General features: G+C 48.5%; 1 protein-coding gene across 14 annotated transcripts in view; it reads right to left on the reverse strand.

Moving 5' to 3' along the window:
• The window catches only part of CCDC57 (coiled-coil domain containing 57), a 119,059-nt gene extending 113,674 nt beyond the window's left edge, over window positions 1–5,385 (reverse strand). For 6 of the 14 annotated variants that reach the window (XM_082442004.1, XM_082442005.1, XM_082442006.1 and 3 more), the window contains exons 1-2: window positions 4,139–5,115; window positions 3,040–3,165 (exon numbers count right to left, since the gene is read on the reverse strand). The gene's annotated coding sequence lies outside the window, so the exon portion shown is untranslated. The other 8 variants (XM_082442015.1, XM_082442013.1, XM_082442012.1 and 5 more) reach the window with 8 other exon arrangements.
• Between the last annotated feature and the right edge of the window lie 964 nt (window positions 5,386–6,349).

Genomic DNA, 6,349 nt, shown 5'->3' on the forward strand with positions numbered 1-6,349 from the left:
TCATTTAACAAGTATTTATTTAGCACTTACTACATGTCAGGTGCTGTTTCACCTGCTGGAGACATAGGGGCCAGGTCCCCACACCAACGGGTTGTCATCCTTGCTGGGACAAGACAGAGATGCACGGAAACAAAGGGGCAGAGGAGGTAACTTCCCACATCACTAGCGTGGCCGGAGACGCAGGGCTGCTCGGGTCAGAGGTCAGGGAGGCCCTACCCAGAGGGAAAGGCAGGAAGGGGCTCTGCTCAGCCTTCAGGAGGCTTACACATCCTGTTCAGTCCGTGGCCCCTGCCCTGGCTGCAAGCTTCCCAGGACCACTGGGAAACCAGGTTTCCAGCAGGTCAGCCTGGCCACCAAGCTCAAGAAAAGCCCGGAGTGGAATAACAAGGCGACTCGGTGACCTCCACAGTTGGGCATTCACCCACACTAACTGACGTCTAATGGCTGGTCCCCCAAACCCCAACATATGCACAAAGCCAGCTGACTACAGCGGGGCTGCGTGAGTGCGAGCTGGTGCATGGCCTAGTGAGTTCTGGGGTCTGGCATAGTCTTGTGAACAGAAATCGGCATACACACAGACCACCCGCATGCCTGTGCACACTCACAGGCAAAGAATCAGAATTTAAGCAAATACACAACTTTAAATGATGCCGATGCTACTGTGACCTTTGATGAAATGCCTATGAGTCATCACTGCGGTTCTCTGCAGAGAGAGCACACGGAGGTCTGTGAGGTCAACGGGCCTCCCTCCTCTGAGGACCGTCCGTACGCTCGCCTCTTAAATGCATCGGTCACACAGCCACCCATGGAAATTACTCTTCTAGTACAGAAATCTGACCACGTGATACTGTGCCCATGGCACGTGGCCTTTTCAAAAGAAAGTTCAACCTGTTTGGCACAGTATATGAAGACCCCTAGGATGGGGCCTGGCCCATCTTGCCCACCACAGCTCCCTCTGGACCTCCAGCTGGTCCCCAGAGAGAAACGAGCTTCTACGGTGTACGCTCCGCTGGACCTCGACATGCCCTGTGCTCATGCTCCTTTCCCTCCCACCCCATCACAGACAGCCTGCCCTGCATCCGTCACAAATCCTAAAAGCCCCAAGGCTGAGATTAATCGGCTTTTATTAAAGGTCACAGATTCAAAATCTGGACCCAATCTGTCTGTCAGCCAGCAGGCATCCCCAGCAAGCACCCAGTTTTCAGGAGGGACCACACAAAACTTCTGGGGCAACTGGAGAAATCTCCGGGAAGGGCAGGGGGAGCGCACTGTCAACTTGTCTTGGCCCACAGCATTCACAGTCTTCTAAGAGAACCAGTGGGGTCAGCAGGGGATGGACCAGGACCGTGCTAGGTCATCTCATCACTCTGATGTTCTCATCTGTAAAATGCTGACCTTTCTAAACTTTTTTATTTTTTATTATTTTTTTTAATCTAAGGGGGATATTTACCTTAGATTAAAAAAGTTAGTTAGTTAGTTAGTTCTGAAAGGCACTTGGAAATTCTGGGTCTTAGGAAGATGGAAGTTACTCCTCATGAAAGCCATGGTTTCCCAAACATGGAAAATTTGCAGGCTGCAAACAGACACAAGCAGCAGAGGCCCTATCTGAAGACCACATCAGTCATGAGTGAGTTCGAATGCACCCCTGGTGTCAAGACGCCACCACAGATTATACAGTGGGGTGTGGAAGAGCTCGGGCACTCACTTACTCTCTCACCCAAAACCCAGCAGTGGTCTGCAGCAGTTGACCCTGACCATGCAGGCCCAGCCTTGTCAGATCAAACGGAGCATTGAGAAAGAGGCTCAGAAACTGGCACGTCCAGGCAGTGAGAGACTCTGAGGTGTGTCTTCACAGATTACGACAGGACCAGGGCTGCAAGGAGGATCTATAGCCAAGCATCTCCTAACGGCCAACATCATACTTAAAAGAGTTTGGGGCAAAGGATGAGGCCTAAGAAACCATATATGAAAAGGAGATCCATGGAAGAGAAAGAGCTTTCCAAGCCAAGTGGGCTCTGCAGAGGGGCTTGCCCCGCCCTGGCGGGGCCCCACCTCTCCAGCAAGCTGGCTGCAGTGACTACGAGCTGGATATACAGGAAGGAGCCTGGGAGGATGACTTCATCCTTGCCAATCTCACCCCTTGACAAGATGACCAAATCAGAGAGGAACCCACAGGCTACCCAATTGCAGATATGACAGTAGAACTAATCACACTTTTGTTTGTCTGACCAAAAACTTGGAGCAATTGTTTTAGAATAAACACTTGACAAGTACTTTACTGAAAAAACACCTCAGTAAAACATAAGCAGTTGCAAACTCTAAAATGTACAAAAAAGGACCGTTTGTAAAGGCTACAAGTCAGTGCCTAGACGCTCACAAACAAGCCATTTAGGCACAATGGCTGGTCAAAGAGACACCGAAAGCAGAGGTTTCTTTTTATTCCCTTCCTCTGAAGGACTATGGCTCCAGATACATTTGGCTTTCCACTCAACCATCATTCCTAATGCAGAAAACCCAAATCTACTTTGGTAAGGCATGTTGTCTTACTGGTGCTCTGTAAATATATTCAATAAGCTGAATTTATAAAACATTTTGGGGGGACTTGAAATAAAGTCCAGAGGTGGCTCATCTCTGCACTCAGGACAGGGGACTCAGTGCACCCTCTGGAATCCCAGCATGAACTAAACTCGGTACGGACAATTTTTAAGGGGATCGAGGGGATGAAAATTAGGGGCCTATGACCCAAGCCTTTTCTCCTGTCCTTCACTGACTGCCAAACAGTACCCATGACCATTTGTAAAACCTGAGAGAGATGAGCAGCAGATAGATCTTAATTCAATCACTGGTACTTGCTTGGGGTGAGGGATACTGCTACAGTGAGGGGAACAGAGTGCTTTTTTATTTGAATTTACAGCTGCCAAATTCCCTTGCCTCTCCCCCCAAAAAAGCAAATAAATGATAAAATAGAAGTTTGAAGAGTCTTGTAGTTAAGAGCTGACACTGTGCTCACTTTCAGAACCACATAAATGTTTCACATACCAAAACTTAAAATCAATAAGGACTTGGGAATTCCTTGGCGGTCCAGTGGTTAGGACTCCGTGCTTTCACTGCCAAGGACCTGGGTTCAATCCCTGGTCGGGGAACTAAGATTCCACAAGCCGCGCACTGCAGCACAAAAAAAAAACAAAGAAAAAAAAAATCAATAAGGACTCAAAGTGAAATATAATCAGAAACAAATGAACATCATTTTATTACAAATTAATAACATAAACACACTAAGACAACTTTGTAAACAGCATTTTAATTATATATTCTAAGGAAAAAAACAAAAACAACCACATGCAAATATTATACTTTAGTAGGTTTGTCTTTCACAGAAATATGGATTGGCAATACTGAAATTACTTTATATGTGGTCTAGGATTGAGCAAAAAGGTAAAGGTACTGAGGACAATAGGAGCCAGAGTTAGAAGAAAAGGAATGTAGAATGAACCCTGTGGTGATGGATTGGAATTGGAAGTATCAATATAAACTCAGTTTTTAATATGTACAGATATATGGATACAGAAATAGATACGGATGTATATAGTGTACACAAATATATGTTTCCCAGCTCACCCTTTGAGAAAGCCAAAAAGCAATGACACTCCAGTAGCAATGAGCATACCTCCCCCAGATCTTGGTTTCTAAAAAAAAATCTAAACTAAAAGGAACCAACACTCCTTAGAGAAATGACTGACTCCAGGCTAGGTCAAGGAAAGCACAAAATGAGTCCAGAATATCTTGTGGTGTCAGAAAATAAGTGTGTGCTCAAAATGTTGAGGACAGGCTAAAAGGACAGAGGCCAATTTGAATGGGCCAAATCTGGACAACAGTGCAACAAAATAAATGATAGTAATGGATTATAACCTATGAAATAAAAATAAAATTAAAATGCCTATACCAAGATAAATAACTGAACAAATTAAAATATGGAAAGTTCTTCCTTACAGTACAATTCCAACTTATAAAAGCAGAAATAATGGAAATGGAAAAATTACCATGTGGCAAATGCAACACTTATAATTGCTTCAGAAAATGCTCACTTCTGGATGCTAAAATTACTCGTTGGCAGTATGGTTATAAACAAGATATTTACTATTTAGAAAGGGAAAAATGGTAACTTGATGAGGGAAACACCTTGTAGACATCACCTAAAACACACGACCGAAGTTAGCATCAGCAGTAATGGGACAAATCAGCATCAGATGACTCCTAATAAGATGCAGAGAAAAACACAATTTCACTGGTAAGGTTTTTCTTAATAAAAATGCGTAACTTAAAAGTAATCATAAAGGAACATCAGATAAACCCAAACTGAGGGGCATTCTACAAAATAACTGACTCATAAAAGTCAAGAAAGGACAGAGGAAGTGCTCCAGATTAACGAATAAGAAGACAAAGAAAACACGGATGGTGCTGGATTGGATCTTGTAAAAGAGTAAAGTCATTCGTGGGATAATTGCTGAGTGAATAAATCCTATACATTAGATCGTGGTTTTGTATTAGTGTTAAGTTTCCTCAGTTTGCTACAATGAACTATGGTAACATAAAAGGTTAGCATTTGGGGGAATCCCGGCAAAAGGTACAAAGGCGATCTTTGTACTCCTTTTGCAACTCTTTTGTAAGTCTCAAATAATTAAAAAAAAAAAAAAATCACTCTGGGCCAGGCTGCCGGGGTTTGAACCCGTCCTCACTGGCTGTGGAACCCGGGTAAACTCATCTCTGCAGCGCCCACCTCTTCAGGTTCCTGGAGGGGTCGAATAAACACTAGAGCACTCGAAACAAAGCGTGCCGGCAGCGAACGCCCCCGGCCCTCCCACCCCGCCGGCGGCACGGGCGCTGCAGCGAACAGCCCCACAGGGAACAGCCCCGGGTCGGTGTACGGGGTTCCGCGGGCCCGGCGGGGTTGGCCGGCGGGCCCCGCGCGAGCGCACTGCGTCTGGCAGGACTTGAACGTCTCGGGTCTTTCCAAGGAAAGCGACGACGCCCGTGAAAAGCGAGCCGAGAGGCCGCAGCCTCCCGCGCTGCGAGCCCCTGAGGTCCCTCGGCGGCCCCCCGCGTCGCCCCCGCGTCCGCGCCTCACCCAGAACGCCTGCTACGAGCAGCCTCCGGTCCCGCCGCGTTGCCATGGTGACCCGAGTCCGTCTGCCACTATCCGGGGGGGGCTCGGTGCACTGCTCGGGTCCCGCCGGCTGGAAACGCGAGCCCCAACGCCAGGTTCCGGATGCCTCCCGCCCCGCCCGCGCTCAGGTGCAGCCGAGGGAGGAAGGCCTAGGACTATCAGTGGGTTGCGGGTGGACGGGAGGCGGCCGAGGCTTCCCGGCGCGACAGCCCCCCCACTCGTCCAGCTGGGCTCCGCGATCCCGCCCGTCTCGCAGCCCCGAAGCTGTTGGCGGCTCCGACGGGTCGGGATGTGGGACTGCACGGAGCGGGGGCGGTACTGTACCTGAGAGGGGAGGGGCCCGGGCTGCACAGAGGCAGTGATGGGCACAGAGGCGGGGGGGACATAGTCTTTGGTCCAGCCTCGCCTCTCCATCTGTGTTTTCTCCACCCTGATGGCTTTCTGGCTGCCCAGAGCCAGTCGCCAAGCTGTTCCTGCCAGTGCTGGACAAAAGTCCCAACCCTCTGTTTTAGGAGGCAGCTCTTGGAGGGAGGTCCAGAGGTTATTAAATATCAGGCAGATCAATAATTCAAGCCTCATGGAAAATGAAAGATGTGATCCTATCAGTGCACAGAAACCACGTGAAAATAGTCCTGCCTGCCTGGAGGAGCCACAGAGGGTCCCCATGACCTTTAACCTACATCCCATAGGCCCTGGGCAGCCTCACTGCCTCCAGACCAGGGTAACCTGCTTGACAGTCCAGCTTCAAATCCCAATTCCACTCGTCTTGTTACAGCTTTCTGAGACTCTGTTTGCTTCTCCATACACTAGGGATAACACCCTCCATTTCTCATAGATTTGAGGATCAGAAACAACATGGGAACTACATGGGTGCTAGTTCAGCCCCAGTGAAGGGCCTCTGGGGTGTATCTATGTAAACCCAAAGGGCCAAGAGGATACACCTCTTTGAATAAAGACAAATCCTAACAATAAATATGAGCTCTGCACCTCACCATCTATGCCCCGAAACCTGACCCACCCCACCATAACCGTATCCCTGCAATCACCCCAACAGTAACCCTAACCCCAGCCCTGAGCCTGACCCCAACACTAAACCTAACCCCAACCCTCACCCTGACCCTAACCCCTAACCCTGTGACAACACCAACACTAATCCTAACCCCTAATCCTGACCCACCCAACCGT

The sequence above is a fragment of the Balaenoptera physalus genome, assembly GCF_965194825.1.
Source record: "Balaenoptera physalus genome assembly, chromosome: 20".
Lineage (NCBI taxonomy): Eukaryota > Metazoa > Chordata > Mammalia > Artiodactyla > Balaenopteridae > Balaenoptera > Balaenoptera physalus.